At 36.6% G+C, this 22,692-nt stretch overlaps 1 pseudogene across 1 annotated transcript; it reads right to left on the bottom strand.

The window, feature by feature from the left end:
- Positions 1-10,345: 10,345 nt before the first annotated feature.
- On the bottom strand, positions 10,346-19,288 carry LOC308270899 (small ribosomal subunit protein uS5-like; annotated as a pseudogene). The gene is made up of 2 exons: positions 19,048-19,288; positions 10,346-11,231 (listed from the first exon to the last, which is right to left on the bottom strand). The product of its transcript is annotated as a small ribosomal subunit protein uS5-like (transcript).
- Positions 19,289-22,692: the final 3,404 nt, after the last annotated feature.

The following is a 22,692-nucleotide window of genomic DNA, read 5'->3' as shown; positions in this document are numbered from 1 at the left end:
CTCCTGTTAGCATTTTAAGATTGAGGATTGCATAGTTTGAAGATTATTTGCAATAATGAGAATATCAACGACAATAACTACAATCTTCATGAAGAGAGACACCTATATAGTAGGGGAAAGAAATTGGTGAAGGGTGGTAGGACAGAAAACAGAGAGGGTTGAAGAAGAAAACAGCCCATTCAAATACTATGCTAATAGGTGAAGTTATTATTAGCAATTTCAGTAACTCATATAGGGAGGGAAGTGGGGAACAAGGTGGGGTGTGAGGGAAATATATCAAGAGTTGTGGGGATGTATTTTTTCATGTTATTTTTTAAATTTTTATATATATTTTTATTGGTGCACTATAGTCTCACATCATAATGTAGATCATGTTGACAGTGGCATATATTCCCACAGTACTTGGTACCTCACCACCTCCCCATTTCCCTCCCTCCCGATACTGAGTGTCCAGGATAACAATGTTATATTCACATGTATACACATAGTCACATGTAGCTTTTCCATTAATGAATCTACTAAGCCTTCTTCCCCTACCCTTCCTTCCTGGCTTTGCTGAAGTTTCCGCTCCATTATCTGGAGTCTCTGTGATATTCCCAAAACTCCCTAGCTTGAGCATATTAGAGAAGACATATGCTTCTTCTCTTTCTGTGCTTGGCTAATCTCATTTTACATAATGTTCTCTAGTTCTTTCCATCTTGTTATGAATGACTTGATTTTGTTCTTCTGTATTGATAAGTAAAATTCCATTGTGTGTATTACCCATAACTTTGTAATCTATTCATCTGTTGATGGACACCTTGGTTGGTTCTATATTGTGGCAACTTGAATTGTGCTGCTATGAACATGGGTATGCATATATTACTGTAGTTCTCTGATTTTGATTTTTTGGGAAAAATACCCAGTAGTGATATAGCCAGCTAGTGTAGTAGATCCATTCCCAGTTTTCTAATGAATCTCCACATTGATCTCCAGAGTGGTTGAACTAGTTTGCACTCCCACCAACAGTGTAGAAGAGTTCCTGTTTCCACACATCCTTCCCAACATTTTTTGTTATTTGACAACAAATTATTGCCACTTTGATTGGGGTTAGATGGAATCTCAGTGTAGTTTTGATTTCATCTCCCTGATTGTTAATGATGTTGAACATTTATATATATATATCTATTGGCCATTTGTATCTCTTCTTTTGTGAAGTTTTCTTTTCAATTCATTTTCCCATTTCTTGAATGGGTTATTATTATTTCATTTTTTTGCTGGTGTAAAGTCTTTAAAGCTCTTTATATATTCTGGATATTAGCCCTCTATTAGAGGTGTAGCTGGTAAAGATCTCTTCCCATTTTGTAGGTTTTCTCTTTAGATACTTGATCATTTTCTTTTACAAGCAGAAACTTTTTATTTTGATGTCAACCCACTTTTTCATTCTTGTTTTAATTTGCTGCACTGTGGAGGTCTTGTTGAGAAAGTTACTACCTGTGTCTATATTTTGCGATGTTGAACCTGTGCCCTTCTCTAGTAGGTTCACAGGCTCTGGTCTGATTTCAAAATATCTAATCCATTTTGAGTTGATTCTTGTGCAGGGTGAGAGATAACAATTTAGTTGCATTTTTCTACAAATAGATAGCCATTTCACCCAGCACAATTTGTTGAAAAGGCTGTTTTTCTCCAGAATATGCAAATGGCCTTATAGAATACCAATTGACTACAGTGTGTGTGGATTCATTTTTGTATCTTCTATTCTGTTCCATTGGTCTGTATGCTTGTTGTTGGGCCAATACCATGCTGTTTCAATTACTATCTCCCTGTAGTATAATTTAAAGTCAGGAATTGTGATTACTCCTGCATGGTTCTTATTGCTGAAAAGTGCTTTGGCTATTCTCGGTCTTTTGTTTCTCCATATGAAATCCATGTTTGATTTTTCTAGGTCTATGAAGAATGTAGATGGTATTTTGATAAGAATTGCATTGAATCTGTAGATCTCTTTTAGCAGAATGGCCATTTTGATGATATTTATTCTTCCCATCCCTGAGCAAGAGAGACCTTTCCATATTCCAAGGTCTTCTTTAATTTTTTTTCTTTAATGTTTTATAATTTTCTTTGTAGAGGTCTTTTACATATTTGGTTAGGTTTATTCCTAGTTATTTTATTGGTTTTGAGTTATTGAATGGAATTGTTTTCTTTTTTCTTTCATTGTGGATTCACTGTTGGCATATAGAGAGCTACTAATTACTTTAGGTTGATTTCGTATCTGCCACTGCTTTGAAAGTGCCCTGCTTTGTCTCTTCTGATGTGTTTTAGCTTAAAGTATGTTTTATTGGATAACAGCTTGTTACCCCTGTTCATTTTCAGTCTCCATTGCCATGATATATCTTTTCCATCTTTTAACTTTTAACCTATGAATATCTTTGGCTATACAGTGAGTTTCTTGCAAGCAGCATATATCTGAATTATATTTTTTAATCCACATTGCCAGTCTGTCTTTAAATTGGTGAGTTGAGTCCTTTGATATTCAGTGTTATTATAGAGATATGATTTTTGTTTCCTGTCGATTTTGTGTTCAATATTATGTTTAATATAGTATTATTTAATTTTTGCTTAGTGCCCCTCTGATCAAATTTATCTCTTCTCTGGTTCTGAAATTTGCTTTATTCTTTTTAATGACTTATTTCTTTAAGTAGTTTATTGCTGATAATATTCATGAATTTATTCAAGACAAGAATTGTCTTGAAGAATTTTCATTCCTGATCAATTTTATATAATTTCCTTGCTGGATATCACAGTTTTGGTTGAAAGTTCTTTTCTTCCAGGGTCTGGATAACATCATGCCAGTCTTTCCTGGCATCCTTGACTTTGGTTGTAAAGTCTGGAAAGATTTTTATTGTTTTTCCCATGAATGTCACCCATTCTTTTGTTCTCACTGCTTTTAAGATCCTTTTCTTAGCCTCTATGTGGGTCATTTTGATTATTACATGGTGTGGGGAAGTCCTTCTTTGATCTTGTCTTAACAGTGTTCTATATGTATCCTGTATGTGGATGTCCAAGTCTCTTTCCAAGTTTGAAATATTCTCTGAAATTATTTCTCGGACTTCCAGGAAGATGGCGACTAAGAAAAGCAGCGTTTACGAGTCCTGCTAAAACTTGATCTCTGTTGCCACAAAATCAGTGCTTTTCATAGCCAGAAAACACCATCAGCAGAGAAATAAAAAATGTAAACACAAAGGACAGAGAAAAAAAAGACTAGAAGAACAACCAGACACCAGAAATCAAACTTGCAATGTGGCAGAGGAGCAAGCCGGCACCATCTTCCTTCACAGCACCAGGCTCCAGAGAGGAAAGGTAAACAAGGAGCTGAAATGAGCAGCTGCGGATCATTTGGGTATAATTCAGCAGTTCTTTCAGCGCAATGAATGTCTAAAACCGACAGTGGCCAAGCTCATCACACCTTCCAGGGACTCAGAATGGAGCTCAAAACCAGAAAAGAAATACACCAGCCTCAAGGCCAAGGGCATGGCAGCATCACCATATTGCTAGCAGTGACAGTCTCACTGTCAAGGGCATGGAAGCAGTGCCATATTGTGAGCAGCATCAGCCTCACTGCCGAGGGCATGGCAGTGGTTCCATATTGCCAGCAGCAACAGCGAGTTCACCTCGCCCCGCCACAGCTCCAGATCTGCGTGCACAATTACCATAAGTGTAAGTGCAGCTGCTAAAGGAGAAATCCCTGTATTGCACTCCCAGGGACTTGGGTAGCTTTGATAATCTCATTGGGTCAGATATTTTGCAATCCAACCAAGTGAAGGAGTAGCAGTGGCAGAAATACCACACCCTAGTCGCAGCTCCCTGTGGTAAAATACCCAGCCTGGCACCCCCATGGTCTCCCACCAACTCAATTAACTTTCTGGGTATGAGACTCTGAAATATAACCCAGTAAAGGAGTAGTGGTGGCTGAGATTACAACAGACTCAAGATACAGAGCACTCTAAGTGAAGTCATAGTGACTCAGGGAAGGTACAAACTTCTGAAATCATGGGGAAGAGGAACAACAATAGAGAAATGAATGTCTGCAACCCCACAACATCAGAACCTGGTAACCCAGAAATTCAGAGATCTCCAGAAGATCAAATCAGGGATATAACTGTTGAAATAATACAGGACTTTTGAAAAGAATTTAAAGAGTCTAAAAGAAATAAAGGAAGCAATCATTGAGGTAAAGGCCTCAATTCAAAGTATAAACAATCAATTAGACCACAAGGAGAATAGAATCTTGCTCCTAGAAGATGATCACTCCAAAAATGAAGGCATAATTTCTAACATGAAAAAAAATCAGACAGCAGGAATCTGACATTGAAGAAATATGGGCCCGTTTTAAGAGAGCTAACCTAAGAATAATTGGAATAGAGGAGGAAAAGAAGGTGAAACCAAAGGGATTAATAATCTCTTCAAAAAAATAATAGCAAAAAATTTTCCAAACATAGAGCAAGAGGTCAATACACAGGTCCAGGAAACTTATAGAACTCCCTTTAGAGAGGATCAGAGAAGAGGTTCTCTATGCCACATACTTGTCAAAATGACCAATGTGGAAGCCAAGCAGAGATTTTAAAAGCAACAAAAACAAAGGGCCAAGTGACATTCAGAGGCAAACCAATTCGAATCACTCCAGACTTCCCAATCCAAGTCATGAGAGCCAGAAGGGCTTGGAGTAACATATTCCAAACTCTGAAAGAAAACAACTTCCAGCTAAAAAATTTCCTACCCAGCACAACTATCTATCAAATTAGATGGAGAAATAAGAAGCTTCCATGACAAACAGAAACTGAAGGAATTTATGTCTTCAAAACCAGTGCTAGAGAAAATACTCAAAGAGATTAACTACAAAGAAGAAATAGGTAACACACACCAGAACCAGAGAAACAAGATTTTCCATCCAATAGACAACTAAGACTGGTTATCTGTGGAGATTCATTATTTATGTTAGTCTTTTACCTATCTCTAAAGGGTATTGTTTGCTTTTATTGTTGCTAATTTTCAGGATTTCTAGTTGGAATATTAATATACTTTCAGATATAGCATTTGGAAATATTTTATCCCATTCTATCAGTAACTTTTAACTCTGTTTACATTGTCTTTGGATATACAATATTTTTTTATTTTTTAGGGATTTTTTTTTACCCTTTTGTTGTCTGTGCCATTGAAATAACATCCAAGAAATCACTGCCAATTTCAATGTTGTGAGGTTTTATGACCCAGATTTTCTTCTAAAATTTTATAGTATTAAGATTTATATTTAGGTCTTTTATCTATTTTGAGTTAATATTTGTATATGTGTTAGGTAAGTGTCCAATTTTATTCTTTTCCATGTAATTATTATTTTTCAACAATATTTAGTTAAAAGATTATTATTTCCTCCACCAAATGTTCATGGAAATCTTGTCAAAAATAACTTGACAATATATGGAAGAATTTATCTCTAGGCTTTTATTTAGCTCCAATGGTTTATATATCTGCCTTTAGAACAGTACTACACTGTTTCAATTATTGTAGCTTTATATGGTTTGAAATCAGAAAATATACATCTTCTAGCTTTGTTCTTCTTCGAGATTGTTTTGGGTATCTAAAGTCCATATTCCATATCAGGATAGATTTTTTCTGAAAAATAAATAAATAAATAAATAAATGTATGATAGTTTCACGTAAAAAAATATTCTCTGGTAAGAAAGAAAGCAAAAAGAAATATTGAAATGTTATCTTTAAGTCATCAAAAGCTTGTTATCAGACAAATTAAACTGTTATGTGAGATTATCATCGTTAATATTGGATAAATTGCTATAAAAATAGATGTCAACCACTAAGCCAAGCATGGGAAAGAGGGATGGGGAGGGAATGGGGTGGGGATTGGGTAGGTGCTAACTGGGCGATGTGTGCATGTATGTCTACAAAAGTATTTTCTTTATACCATTATGATGTATGAATACATTGCGCCAATAAAAAATAAATTAAAAAAAGAAGAGACCTGGAATGAAAGCTGGAAGTGGAGGAACATGCTCATAATCCCAGCGCATGAGAGTCTGAGACAGGAGGATCTCGCAAGTGTGACTCCAACCTCAACTACTTAGTGAGGCTCTCAGCAAGTTAAGTGAGACCCTGTTTCCAAATAAAATATAAAAAAGTAGGTCTGGGGGTATAGCCTGGAGGTAGAAAGCCCCTGGGTTCCATCACCAGTACCAAAATAAATAAATAAATAAATAAATAAATAAATAAATAAAGCCTGGAATGAAATGAAAGAGTCAATAAATAAAAGGAAGATAGTAATAGAAATTCTAGAAAATTAGATAAACTGGAAGACAGAATATTACTGTTTGAAGACAGTTCATTCAAAAAAAAAAATTAGTTGCTCCCTGTGCCAAGAAATCTGCCGAATCCCACCCGGCTGATCTGCAGCGGCTCACCTCGGCTTGCTGTCCACCGCGCCTCTCTGGAGCCTGGTGGACTGTTGATTGCATTGGTCTGATGCCGTCTGGTGAGCTCGCCGCTGCTGCCGGCAGTAAGGCACTGCAGCTGCGTCCTTGGGCTTGAGGCCGGCATATCTCCTCTCTGGTTATGAGCTCCATTATGAGTTCCCTTCCTCTCTGGAGCCTGGTGCTGCAAGGGAAAATGGCGCCTACCGCTCCGCGCCGTGGCTCCAGCTGCAGCACTGCGGTCTGGTTTCTGGTGTCTCGTTTTTTCAGCTCTCTTTTTCTCTGTCTCTTGAAATTACATTTTTTGTTTCTCTGCTGATGGTGTTTTCTGGCTATGAAAGGCGCTGATTTTGTGGTAATAGAGATTGGTTGTTAGCGGGGCTCGTAAGCCCCGTTTTTCTCCGTCCCATCTTCCTGGAAGTCCCATCCCAGGTCTCTTCTTATTCTTCTTAAAATCTCAATTTCTTTGTTCTTTTCCTGTACATTTACTGTGAAGCCTTTCATCATATTGAAGATTAGGATTCAGAATTCTTCTTGCATTTCTTGTTGGTAAGTATTCATGATTTTCCTTATTTTCTAACTTTTTCTCATTCTCATATTTTCAGGATTCTCAGCTTTGTGTTTCTGCTGTGTTGGCATCTTCTTTCCTTTATTTGTGAGTCATTGTTGATAGGTGATGTTCCAGATCTCATTAACCTAGTTATTCCTTGGCTCCAAATGAAAATAAATATAGGTCAAGACTTGGGGATAGAAGGCCCCTGGGCTCAATCTCCATTGCCACACGAAAAAAAAAAAAAATAGGGCTAGAGGTATAGCTCAGAGGTAGAATGCCCCTGGGGTCAATCCCCAGTACTAAAAAAAATGAATGAATAAATAAATAAATAACATAGATTTTTTAAAAAGCTGATATCAAAAGATCCAAAGCAAAATTTTAAAGGTAGAATAGATCTGAGCCCACAGTGTCAGCACAGGTATAAACATTAAAAGAAACCCTGGGTATAGAAAAGAGAAGATTAGCATTTAGGACCCAGAGAAACACACATCACTTGAAAAAGCATTGGTGGTTGACCAGAGACAGTCTATAGGGAGAATGCAGAAACAAAAGAGAATGAGCTTCAGCCAGGACCTAGGCAAGAACAGGTTCAGAAAATAAGCAAGTCATGTGAACAGGAGAGGTCAAGAGTTTTGCCCAAAACTGAAAGTCTGAATTAGATTACTGCTCCAAAGAGAAACAAATATTTTAACACTAAGAAATAATTATTTTATTCTCCAGAAACTTCATATGAAAGTAATTTATTTAATAATATGGAGAGCAGAAAGTAAAATTACATGATATATCATCACCAATTTAAAGCTTCAGAAATAAGTAAAATTATGCATCTATATTTTTATTATAAATGGGGAGTCTGAGAATATATTATAACTTGTAGGAGAAAGTACATTATTTAGCTATATTCAGTATATATATATATATATATGTATATATATATATATACATATATATATATATATGCAATACTTGCCTACACAACACACATACACACACACACACACACACATATACACACACACAAACATTGTGATTTACATTGAAATTACATTATAATTTACAAAGGATGGAGGAAGAAAGAATACTAGCCACTAAAATGTGAAGTGACTTTTTTTAGTTAAACTAACTTATTTGATTAATAGTAATTGACAAAATTTTAACTAGTAACTAAAGTGAATTCATGGGTCATGAACTCATGATAGAAAGAACATAAGTATTTAGAGATGCAATCTAGGCTTATAAGCCTGATGTATAGAATATTATAATGAACTCCTCCTTTGTGCCTATCTGGAATAAAAAAAAATTGAATAATGTCAAAATCATATGAGTTAATTAACTAAAAATGTTTCTCTGACTTCTGAGAAGATGGAAACTAAGAGAGGCAGCAACATATTAGTCCTTCTGACATTCGGTCTTTATTGCCAGAAGAATAGCAATTGGACAAAAGAAAGAAAACAGCATAAATTTAAAAAGAGGATGACAAGTGAAAGGAGGGAGAAAAAAAGCTAGAAGGCTGATCAGAGAGTAGAAAAGTACCCTACCTGCTTCAATGGCTGTGACCATGGACACCACAGTGGCATCATCTTGCCACAGCACCAGACTTCCAGAGACCCACAGGGAAAAAACCAACTACTTAAAACAAGGTAAATGGCTACAGTTCATCATAATTGTAATCCATCAGTTCCTCCTGTGAAAACACCAGCTATGACCTGTAGCAATGATGGCCCAGCTCACCACACACACCAGAGATCCAGAGCAGTGCTCAACAACACCATAAGTGAACCTATTGTCCCTGTGGGAGACTGCCCTGTGAGGCCATAGACACATGAGCAACCAGTGATAAATTCTCAGAGTCTGAGACTTTTAAGTAAAACGTGGCAAAGGTGGGGGTGGAGTCTGCTGTTGGACATAGTGGGGACTCAGATTAGCAGGCAGAGCCTAGGGATAATCAGGCAAAAAGGCCCAAAGTTTCCAGGGCTCAGAACCCTAGTAGGAACTATCATGATGAGTGAAAAATCAGACCAACCCAGCTCTAGCTGTAGAGAACAGGGTCTCTTATTTATACACTGGGTTTGGTCTTAGAGGCACCTATCAACTATGCAGGCAGGGAGAGACTTAGGCTTTCTATCAGGGGAAAGTGTGGAGGGAGATCTACACTTAACACTAGATCCAGCCCCATTTATACTGGCAATATGCATAGACTCAGAGGGAATGAGAGAACCAGTCTTGCAGTGGGAAAGGCGCTGGTGGCACTTGGTGTCTGCACAGAGAGAGACTGCAGAGGCAAGATCTGCTAAAAATTTATGTATTTGTAGGGTTTTTTTTTTTGGTATTGGGAATGGAACCCAGGGACTTTCTTTTACTCCCAGGCTATACTACCAGACTTATAAGCCTCACTGAGTAGCTGAGGCTGGCTCTGAATCTGTCTGATCATCCTGACTCAGCCTCCCAAGCACTGGGATTACAAGCATGTACCACCACGCCCAGCCGGTTGTTGTTGCTTTTATTTTCGTGTGTGTGTGTGTGTGTGTGTGTGTGTGTGTGTGTGTGTGTGTGCTGGTTTATTTGCTCTCTTTCTCATCCCTTTCACAAGCCTCTTTTCTTGTTCATACCTACTCTCTTCTTGTAATCCAATTTCTTTTTTTCTATTCTTTTTTCTCTTCTTTGTCTTGTATTAAATCCATGTCATATCACCATACTAAATACTCTACATTGATTCCTAATATCCTACTACATATTCACTATCTCTAATCTCTACTATATACTACCTTACCAAACTCATACTTTTATTTGATCATATCTGTGACTTTACCCTATCCATGCACTTACAACTTCACTTTCCTCCTTACTCAACTTTCACCATTGAATACAACACAAATTTCCCTTGTATATACCAGATGACACCTACAGATTGAGATAAATATGTCAAGATTAGGATAAAAATACATCTAAAAGCATGAGAAGGAAGAATAACAAGGGAGCAATGAGATCCCACAACTCCACAGTAACAGAACCTGACAAAAAAGAATTGAAGAGGTCAGCAGAAGAACAAATTTATTTTTTATTATTTTTATTTTGTGTGTGTGGTACTGAGTGTGGGACCCAGAGGCTTTTCTACCTCCAGGCCTATTTTTATACTTTATTTGGAAACAGGGTCTCACTAAGTTGCTGAGAGCTTCACTAAGTAGCTGAGGCTGGCTTCAAACCTATGCAATCCTCCTGTCTCAGCCTCCCAAACATTGGGATTACAAGTGTGTACAACCATGCCTGGCCTGGCTAGAAGAACAAATTTAAATTTTTTTTCAAGTTCCATTCACTTTATTTTTGTGGTATGAAAATCCTATGTCATAGCCACAGCTGGAGCTTGGGTCCTCTGCACAGAGACTCTGGTATGGGTTTTTACAAGATGGTCCCTGAACTCCTGATAGGGAGATTTGGTAAACACTGTCTCTTTCCAGAGGTCTGGGGTCAGGTAGCTATAGGTCTTTGAGATGGCATCAAAGGTGGCCTTGGCAAAGTTGCCCAAAGTGGCAGTACAGCCCCTGGCAGAGGTATAGCAATCGTCAATCCCAGTCATCATCAGCAGCTTCTTGGGCACAGGGGTTGACACAATGCCAGTGCCTCTGGGGGCAGGGATGAGGCACACCAGCACAGAGCCCCAGCGTCCAGTCACCTTGCAATGGACAGTGTGGGGCTTGCCGATCTTGTTCCCCCAGTAGCCTCTCCGCACAGGGATGATGGAGAGCTTGGCCAAGATGATGGCCCCTCGGATGGCTGTGGCTACCTCCTTAGAGCACTTGACACCCAGGTCAACGTGACCGTTGTAGTCCCCAATAGCGACAAACACCTTGAACCTGGTCTGCTGGCCAGCACGGGTCTGCTTCGGCACAGGCATGATCTTCAAGACTTCATCCTTGAGTGATGCACCCAGGAAGAAGTCGATGATCTCAGATTCCTTGATGGGCAGCGAGAAGAGATAGATCTCCTCCAGCGACTTGATCTTATCTTCATGTCCTTAACCAGGCGACCAAGCTTGGTGACGGGAATCCACTCCTTGTCCTCAGCTTTGCCCCCACGAGCTCCACGGCCGTGACCCCGGGCCACGGCCAGACCCCGACCGCGACCCCAGAGGCCGCTGCCGAAACCTCCCCGGAAGCCGCCACGGCCTGCCATGCCTGGGCCTCCGGGCCCTCTGGGCCCTCCCGCAGCACCGGCGTCATCCGCCACTTGGTGTTTTCCAGGAGAAGAAGCACAAATTTAAAATTTAACAGTAGAAATGACACGTGATTTCCAAAAAGAATTTGGAGAGAGGTTGAAAGAAATAAAGGATGCAATCATTGATGTGAAAGCATCAATACAAACTATAAACAATAGATTAGACCACATGGAAAACAGAAACTTGCTCTTAGAAAATAATCACTCCAAAAATAAATGCATAATATATAATTTAGAAAAAATCAATTCAACAGCAAGAATTCAACATTAAAGAGATATGGACCCATTTTTAAAAAGCTAACCAAAAAGTAGTAGGCATATAAGAGGGAATAGAAGTTGAAGCCAATGGATCAACAATCTTTTCAAAGAAGTAATATAAGAAAAAATTTCAAACATAGAACGAGAGGTTGATACACAGGTACAGGAAACTTAGGTAACTCTCTTTAGACAAAATGAGAGAAAAGGTTCACCATGCCACATAATAGTCAAACTGACCAATGTAGAAGCCGAGGAGAGAATACTAAAGGCAATAAAAACAAAAGACCAAGTGACATTTAGAGGCAAACCAATTAGAATAACTCCAGACTTCCTAAACCAAGTCTTGAATGCTAGAATAGCTTGGAGTAAAATTACAAACTCTGAAAGCAACTTGCAACCCAAAATTTTCTACCCAGCACAACTATCTCTCAAATTAGATGGGGAAATAAAAATCTTCCATGACAAACAGAAGCTAAAGAATTTATGTCTTCTAAACCAGCACTAGAAAACTGCAAAGAAGAAATAAGTAAGACATGGCAGAACCAATGAAACAAGATTTCCATCCAGCAAACAACTAAGCAAATAAGAACAAAAACTACCTCAAAAAGAAGTTAAATCTCAATATGTTAGGAATTAAAAATCATCTCTCAATAATCATGCTGAACATAAATGGCCTCAACTCCCCAATAAAAAGACATAAGGTGGCAAAATGGATTAAAAATCAAAATCTATCTGCTGCCTGCAAAAAATGCACATTACAAGTAAAGATGGTAACAAGCTTAAGGTAAAGGGCTGGAGCAAGGTAATCAATGCCAACAGAACTTGAAGACAATCAGGATAGCAACTATGATATCAAACAAGTTAGACTTCAAGCCCAAGTTTATTAGAAGAGACAAAGCAGGTCATTTTTTAGTGGTAAGAGGAACAATCCAGCAGGATGAAATAACAATAATCAACATTTATGCCACAAATATAGGTGAAGCTAATTTCATAAGACAAACTCTTTGTGACATTAAATTACACATAACTCTAATGCAATAATACTGGGAGACTTGTACACCTCTTTTACACCACTAGACTGATATTTTAGACCAAAGGTCAGTAAAGATGCCTCAGACCTAAAGAACACCACCAACCAATGGACCTATTAGATACATATAGATATTTCACCCAACTACAGTAGAGTTCACATTTTTATTTAGCTGCTCACAGAACCTTCTCCAGAAAGAGATCACATCCTGGGCACCAAAGTGAGCACTATCAAATTTAAAAATTGTGACATACTTCTCTGTATCTTTGCAGACCACAATGGAATGAAACTATAAATCAAATATAAAAAGACACAGAGAGCTGGGCTTGGTGGTGCACGCTTGTATTCCCCATGCTTGGGAGGCAGAGACAGGAGGATAATGCTGATTTGAAGTCAGCCTTGCTGGCTTAAGAGACCCTATTTCCAAATAAAAAATATAAAATAGGTCTAGGAGTGTAGCCCGGAGGTAGAAGGGTTTCCAGGAACCCCAGAACCACCAAAAAAAAAGAAGACACAGAGAAACCACATAAGCATGTGGAGACTGAACACAATAATGTTGAACGAAGGATGAGACATTGAAGAAGTATAAGGTGAAATCAAGAAATTTCTAGAAACAAACTAAAAAAGAGATACAAAATATCAAAACCTCTGGGACACCTCAAAGGCAGTATTAAGCAGAAAATTTATAGATACTACTCAATCTATTTTATGAAATAAAAAGGGAATCTCCCAAATACATTCTATGAAGCCAACATCATATTAATATCAAAACCACAAGGAAGGAAAACTACAGGCTTATATCTTTGATGAACTTATATGCAGAACTACTAAACAAAATACTAGCAACACACATTCAAAACCACAGCAAGAAAATCATACACCATAATCAGGTAGGATTCATCCCAGGAATGCAAGGCTGGTTCAAAATATGAAAATCAATGCATGTCATTCATCACATAAACAGATCCAAAGACAAAATCATATGATCATTTCAATAGATACTGAAAAAGCACTTGACAAAATTCAACATCCATTCATGCTACAAGTACTGTAGAGAATCAAAATAGAAGGAATATACCTCAACATCAAAAAGGCAATCTACCATAAGACCTCAGCCAAAATCATATTAAATAGTGAAAAACTACAAGAATTTACCCTACAAATAGGAACAAGACAAGGATGTCCATTATCACTTCTTTTCAATATAGTACTTGACACTCTAGCCAGAGCAATAAGGTAAGAAAAAAATCAAAGGAGTACAAATAGGAAAAGAAGAAATCAAACTTTCACTATTTGTAAATATGATACTCTACTTAAAAGACCCAATAAACTTGGTCTGGGAAGTAGCTCAGTGGCAAAGCACTTGCCTGGCAAGTACACCACCCTGGGTTTGATCCCCATTCAAAAAAAACAAATAAAAAGACCCCCTTTTAAAAGGACCCAACAAAGCCAGGAATGGTGGCACACGCTTGTAATCCCCGCGCTTGGGAGGCAGAGACAGGAGGATCGCTCAGGTTCAAAGCCAGCCCCGTGCACTGGCTTAGGAGACCCTGTTTCCAAACAAAAATGTAAAAATAGGTTGGGAGTGTAGCCCGGAGGTAGAAGGGCTTCGAGTAACCCCAGTTCCACAAAAAAAAAAAAAAAAACCAACAAATTCAACCAAAAGGGTTATAAAACTGACCAACAAATTCAACAAAGTGTCTGAATACAAAATTAATCTTAATAAATAAGGAGCTTTTCTGTATATCAACCATAAATCTATGAGGAAGAAACCCAGAAAAAACTTCCACTCACTATATCCCACACAAAAAAATAAACTACTTAGGAATAAACTTAACTCAGGAGGTAAAAGACCTCTACAATGAAAATTATAAAACACTGAAAAAAGAAATCAAAGAAGACCTTAGAAGATGAAAAGATCTTCCCTGCTCATGGATAGGCAGAATAAATGTCATCAAAATGGCAATTATTCAAAAAGTGATCTATATATTCAATGCAATATGCACAAATTACCAAGGTAATTCCTCACAGACATAGAAAAATCAGTCATTAAATTTATTTGGAAGAAAAAAAATACAGAAAAGCCAAAGTAGTTCTCAACACCAAAAGCCATGCAAAAAGAATCACAATACCTGACTCTAAACTATACTAAAAAGTCATAGGCATAATAAAAAAAACAGCATGTTACTGGCACAAAAACAAATACATAGATCAATGGTGCAGAAAAGAAGGCTCATAAACAAATCCACATATTATATAGCCTATTGATTTTTTACAAAGAGGGCCAAAAACATACACTGGAAAAATGATATTCTGTTCAACAAATGGTGTTGGAAAAATTGGTTAACCCTATGCAGAAAAATGGAAATAAATTCCACTTTCTCACTCTGCACAAGAGTCCATTCAAGATAGATCAAAGACTTGGAAATTAGACCAGAGACCTTGAGGCTCCTTAAAGTGAGCATAGGTTCAACACTGAAACAAATAGGCACAGACTAAAACTTTCTCAACAAGACCCCAAAGGCACAAGAGAGTAAAAGGCAAATCAATACAAGGGATTGCATGAAAATTAAGAGCTCTTGTACAGCAAAGAAAACTATCAAGAACTTCAACTGAGAGCCAACAGAATGGGAGAAGACTTTTGCCAACTACTCCTCCGATAGAGGACTAATATCTAGCATATTCAGAGAACTCAAAAAACTCAGCACTAAGAAAACAAATAACCCAATCAAACATGGGCAAGTGAACTAAATAGACATTTCACGAAGGAAAAAATTCAAATATCCAATAAATGAAATGAAAAAATGTTCAATATTATTAGTAATCAGAGAGATGGAAATCAAAACTACCCTGAGATTGCACCTTACTCCTACTAGAATGACAATCATTCAAAACACAAACAATGCTGGACATGGTGGTGCATGCTTATAATCCCAGCATTTGGGAGGCTGAGACGGGAGGATCAGGAGGATCAGCCTCAGCTACTTAGTGAGGACTTCTGTAACTCAGTGAGACCCTGTTTAAAAATAAAGAATTAAAAAATAGGGCGGAGGGTATAACTCGGAGGTAGAATGCCTCTAGGTTCCATCTCCAATACCACAAATAAATAAATAACACACAAACAACAACAAATGCTGGTGAGGATATGGAGAAGTGGGGACTCTAATGCATTGTGGTGGAAATCCAAATCAGTACAACAACTTTGGTTGTAAAACAGTATGGAGGATCATCAGAAGAATGGGAAGTAATTTAGCATATGATTCAGCAATACCACTTCTGGGTATCTATGCAAAAGAAAGGAAACCAAACTACCAAACTAATGCATGCATATCTATTTTCATAGCCACACAATTCACCATTACCAAAACTATAGAACCAGCCAAGATGTTCATCAACAGATAAATGGATTACAAAACTATGGGATATGTACACAATGAAATTTTACTTCACCATAAAGAAAAACACAATTACACTCATTTACAGGGAAATGGATGGAGCCGAAGGATATTATGCTAAGTGAGATTAGTCAGTCACAAAAAATAAAAAAATTGGATGCTCTTCATAATTTGCAGAAGCTAGAAAGAAAATGGGTCATAGGAGAACCTCTAGACAAAGGAGATACTATAGAAAAGCAAATAAGGCAACCTAATTGAGGGGATGAGAGGGAGAAGAGAGAAATTCTCTAATCCACCTGATGCACTTTAACAAACATATCAATGTCAATCACTAAGTCAAACATGAGAAGGATGGAGGGGGAAAGAATGGGGTGGGAATTGGATAAGGTCTAATTGGATATTAAGTGAGTGTATGTGTCCACCATTAAGATATATGACTACAAGGCACCAATAAAAAATAAAAAAGAAAATCTATAGCAGGAAATTTCAAGTAAATAAACTAATGACACATTTCATTCCCTTGAAAATCAAGAATATTCTAACCCCAAAGCCAGTAGAATACAGGAAATTATTAAAATCAGAGCATAAATTAATGAAATAGAAAACAAAATAATAATATAGAAAAATAAACAAAACTTAAAGCTGGTTTCTCAAAAAAAATTAACAAATATAAAGCACTAGCTAATTTAACAAAAATGAGAATTGGTAAAAATTATGAAGATAAGAGATGAAAAAGGAGATATTACTACTGGCAATGTATAAATCCAGAGAATTATCAGAAAATACTTTGCCAAACTATACTCCAACAAAATGTAAAATCTGGAAGAAATTTACAATTTTCAAGATAAATGCAGCCTTCCTAGAATGAGTAAAAAAGATATAGAAAATTTAAACAAACCAAGAGCAAAGAGACAGAAGCAGCAATAAAGAACCTATCATCAAACAAAAGTCCAAAACCAGATGGCTTCCCAAATGAGTTTTATAAAAGGTTTATAGTAGAGCTAATGCTGATACTCCTTAATCTAGTTCATGAAATAGAAACTGTACTCCCCCAAATACATTCTATAAAGCCAACATCACATTAATACCAAAACCAAATAAAGACAGCTCAAGGAAAGAAAACTTCAGGCCTACATGTTGATGAACTTGGATGCAAAACTGCTAAGCAAAATACTAACCACACACGTTCAAAAGCACATCAAAAATATCATACACCATGACCAAGTAAGGTTCACACCAGGGATGCAAGGCTGGTTCAACACAGAAAATCAATTCATGTAATTCCTCATATAAACAACCAAAGACAAAAATTACGAGTTTATTTCAGTAGATGGTGAAAAATATTTTGACAAAATTCAATATTAATTTATGCTAAAACACTGCAGAGAATCTAAATAGAAAAAACATAACCTAACATCATAAAAGCAATGTATAATAGCCCCACAGACAACATCATATCAACTGGGGAAGAGCTGGGAGAATTCCCCCTAAAAACAAGAAAAAGACAAAGATGTTCATTATCACCACTTATCTTCAATATAGGACTTGAGACTTTAGCCAGAGCAATAAGGATAGAAAAAGAAACCAAAGGAGTACAAATAAAGAAAGCAGCACTAAAACTATCTCTATTTGCACATGACATGATAACATACTTAGAATACCCAACAAACTGAACCAAAAGGCATACACAACTGATCAGCAAATTCAGCAAAGTGTCTGGATACAAAAACAATCTTTAAAAATCAGATTTCCTATATAGCAATCATAAATACACTGAAAAAGAAATCCAGAAAACACTTCCACTCAGCATATCTCACAAAAAATAAACTGCTTAAAAATAAACCTAACCAAGGAGGTAAAAGACCTCTACAATGAAAATTATAAAACATTTAAAAAAGTAAACAAAGAAGACTTTAGAAGATGAAAAGATTGTCCATGTTCTTGGATAGGCAGAAACATATCAAAATGGCCATTCTTCCAAAAGTGATCTACAGATTCAATGCAATATCCATTAAATCACCAAGGTCATTTTCACAGACAGAAAAATCAGTTCTTAAATTCATTTGGAAAACAAAAAACAAAAAATCCAAAGTAGTTTTCAACAACAGGAACCTTGCAGAAAGCATCACAATGCATGACTTCAAACTATATTACAAAACCATAGTAACAAGAACATCATGTTACTGGCACAAAAACAGATACATAGACCAATAGAGCAGAAAAGAAGACTCATAAACAAATCTACACACAGCCAATTCATTTTTTATGAAGGGGCTAAAAATATACACTTGGGAGAAAAAGCTAGCCTATTCAACAAATGGTGTTGGCAAAACTGGTTAACCATACACAGAAAAATAAAAATAAACTCCACTTTTTTACCCTGCACAAGAGGTAAATCAAGATGGATCAAAGACTTGGAAATTGGACCAAAGACCTAGAGGCTCCTTGAAGAGGGCATAGGTTCAACACTACAACACATTGCCACAGGACAACCTTTCTCAACAAGAGCCCAAAGGCACAAGAAACTAAAAGGTGTTATCAATACGTGGCATTGCATTAAACTGAAGAGCTTCTGTAAAGCAAAGAAAACTATCAAGAACCTCAACAGAGAGCAAGAGAAGATTTTGCCAACTATTCCTCCGATAGAGGACTAATATCTAGAATATACAGGGAACTCAAGAAACTCAGCACTAAGAAAACAAATAACCCAATCAAAAAATGGGCAAGTGAACTAAATAGATACTTCACAAAAGAAGAAATTCAAATGGACAATAAATGCATTAAGAAATGCTCAACATCATTAGCAATCAGAGAGATGCAAATCAAAAGTACCCTGAGATTTCATCTAACTCCAACTAGAATGGCAATCATTCAAAACACAAACAACAAATGCTGGTGAGGATGTAGAGAAGTGAAAACTCTAATACATTGTTGGTGGGATTGCAAATTAATGCAACCATTTTGGAAAACAGTATGAAGGATCCTCAGAAGAATGGGAATGTACCTACCATATGGTCCAGCAATACCACTTATGGCTATTTACCCAAAAGAATGGAAACCAAACTACTAAACTAATCTATGTGTATCTATGTTCATAGCCACACAATTTACAATTGCCTAATTATGGAAGCAGATGGTCTTCACTGTTGTCTTGCCCTTCTGTGGCCCCAACGTAGTGGATGGCATATTTTGTGACCTTCCTCTCATCATAAAGCTGGCCTGCACTGAAACCTACGTCCTGGAGTTGCTGGTGATCGCCGACAGTGGACTGCTGTCTCTCATCTGCTTCATCCTCTTGCTCCTGTCCTACGCTGTCATTCTGGTAACCGAGAGACGTCGATCCTCGGCTGGACTCTCCAAGGCCCTGTCCACACTGTCTGCTCATGTCACTCTGTTCTTTTGATCATACATCTTCATTTATACGTGGCCATTTAGTAAGTTTTCTGTGGATTAATTTTTTTCTGTGTTTCATTCATTTATTACACCCTTAATGAACCCTGTTGTTTACACTCTAAGGAATCAGGAGATGAAATTAGCCATGAGCCGACTATAAACCTGACATATCTACTCCAGACAGACCTTCTTGGCAGCAATCATGATGAAGGGTTTTAGTGGAAAATTCATATAAATTATATATCAGAATAAATTGACATTATTTGAGGGATTTTGTGAATTTTTAAAGGCAACATTATATACTAAAATTTTCAAATAATATATTCTATCATATTACTATGATGTTTAGCTTAATTCAAAGAATATTTAATTGCAATTCAATTGAGATTTGAGTTAATTTTTTTGAAATATAATAAAATAAGTAAAAAAACTAGCTCACTAAAAATAAAATAAGAACTTGTCTACTTTTAACCAATTAAGTATTTTTAAATTCTCTAAATAATTCAGAAAAAATGACACATGCATTAAAATAAGTTTAAAATTATAATCAGGAGATGAAATAAGCCATGATCTCACTGAGGACCCCATATATCATCTCCAGACAGACCTTCTAGGCAGCAACCATGACAATGAAGAGTTTTAGTGGAAAATTCATGTAACTTACATGTCAGAATAAGTTTACATTAATTTGGAGCTTTGGGTATATTTTTAAAATAATCATATTATACATTTAATTTATTAAATGTTCCATCATATTTTGTAGTTATTGGGTTTATTTTATTTATTTTTATTTATTATTATTATTATTATTATTATTATTATTATTATTATTATTATGGTGGTACTGGGGTTCCTGGAAGCCCTTCTACCTCCAGGCTACACTCCCAGACCTATTTTTTTATATTTTTATTTGGAAATAGGGTCTCTTAAGCCAGCACGGCTGGCTTCGAACCTGCGTGATCCTCCTGTCTCTGCCTCCCAAGTGCTGGGATTACAAGAGTGCACCACCACGCCTGGCTAGTTATTGGGTTTAACTGAAGAATAATTGTTTTTATTGTAATTCAGTTCTGATTGAGGTTAGTAAGTCAGTTTTAAAGTGTAATAAAGAATTTAGTGAAAAAATGGATTATTAACTGAATTTCAAAATCCAGACCTGACTTTATTATTATTATTATTATTATTATTATTATTATTATTAAGAGCAAAGCTGGGCATGGTGGTGCACACTTGTAATCCTAGCATTTGGGTTGCTGAGACTTGAGGATTGCAGTTCACAAACATGTCAAACGTTTTAAACAACATCTACAGGCTAGTTTTTTTTGTTTTGTTTTTTTGGTTTTTGTTTTTTTTGGTGGTACTGGGGTTCCTGGAAACCCTTCTACTTCTGGGCTACACTACCAGACCCACTTTTATACTTTTTTATTTGGAAACAGGGTCTCTTAAGCTTGCTCAGCAGGCTTCGAACCTGCGTGACCCTCCTATCTCCACCTCCCAAGTGCGGGGATTACAAGCGTGCACTACCATACAGGCTAGTTTTTAATGTATGAATAGATGCATATAATATTTGATACAAAGTGTTATTAGAAATGTTTTTTTCTTAAGAAATTAGAAATCACACCTGAAAAAACTGCTTTGCACTATTGTTCTTATACTTTCATTTATATTTGTGTTCATATTTCTTTGTACACCTCTCCAGAAACAAGTATGCTCATTACTACTGCACTAATCCCCTGGAAAATGAGTAAATAAAGTAGCCTCTACATATTCCTGGTGTTCACACCAAAACAAAACATGAATTATGTACATTGGTTAATCTAGAAAAGTAAACCATAAATTGTACTAAGCCATGAATTTAAATATGTGGCCCATAAGCATTAGAATAAATACACATTCTATGTCCACTTTACCATCAAATTAAAAATGTTCTGCTTTTATCAAAAACTCTAAAGAATATCCAGGTGTGGTGGCGCACACTTGTAATCCCAGCATTCAGGAGGCTAAGACTGTAGGATCGCAGTTCTTGGACAGCCTCAGCTGCTTAGTGAGGCCCTCCACAAAAAAGTGAGACCCTATTTCAAAATAAAGTATAAAAAATAGGGCAGGGGGTGTAGCTCAGAGGTAGAATGCCTCTAGTTTCAATCCTCAGACCCACAAAAAAAAAGAAAAAAAATCTAAAGGTAGTAACCCTTTAGTTTTCTATCAACTATTTGTCCATTATTATCTCTAAAGCAATATATATGTTATAGTAACTAGAACTAATTCTATATGTGCATACACACACACACATAAAATTATATATATATATATGTGTGTGTGTGTGTGTGTGTGTGTGTGTGTGTGTGTGTGTGTACTTTTATTCATGAATTGCTCTCTCACATCATGTGTAGTTCCGAGTGATATGACACCAATGGCAATCTCAATACATGCATGGGGAAAGAGAGAGAGTGGGGAGAGAGCCAGGAAGAGAGAATCATCAAGAGCCAAATTCTTCCTTAAGTATGCATGCCTAACAATATGTGCATGTCATATTTTAGTGTATGTGTAGCATAGGTCAGGGAGTGTAGCCCAGAGGTAGAAGGCCCCTGGGTTCCATTTCCAGTACCACCCCAAAAATTAAAAGAAAAATCTTATTCCACCAATCTCTCTGTAGCATATGTGGAAGAGTGGGTAGCAGGGTGGGACCTGAAGAGAATCACAAGTACTGTATGAATGTTTGTATGACTTTGAACCTCACTACAATGTATAATTACAATGCACTAATAAAACTATAACATAAATAAAGAACAGGACTGCAGATGCAGCTCAGTGCCTAATAGTAGAGCAATTCCCTAACATTTGTGAGGCCCTTGCTTCAATCCTCAGTTCCAGAATAAAAAAACAAAAATAAAAAAGTGGATTCTTAGATATCCAGAAGAGCCTAAGTAACCATCTACATCTAATTATTTTATCTAAGAAAACATCATCATTATTTTCAGCTCCATTAGCATTATTCTTTGTATGTTTCTTAAATTATTTTCTTCACTATATATTGGGCATGAAACACATCATTTTGTATATTTTTAAAATTTTATATAAATGGAATATATATAAATGTCAGTATTCTAAAATTTGTTCTTCACTCAATTTTATGTTTTAAGACTCATCTGTTTAGGTTTGTGTAACTCTATTTCATTCATTTTAAAGGCTATAATGACTTCTATTTATGGATACTCTGAAAAATATTTAAATCCACTCTCCTTTGGAGATATTTGCAGTCTTATCAATTAACATTATAAAACTCCAACTGTTTAATGTTCAGACGAATATATTTACATATATATTGTGCACAAGTGTGGTAATTCCTCCAAGGTAGGTACCTTATTCTCATAAAAATTGGCTCAGATATAAACATTACAA

The sequence above is a fragment of the Muscardinus avellanarius genome (genome assembly GCF_963383645.1).
Source record: "Muscardinus avellanarius genome assembly, chromosome: 12".
NCBI classification, from domain to species: Eukaryota; Metazoa; Chordata; class Mammalia; order Rodentia; family Gliridae; genus Muscardinus; species Muscardinus avellanarius.
This window is presented reverse-complemented; position numbering and strand designations above follow the sequence as displayed.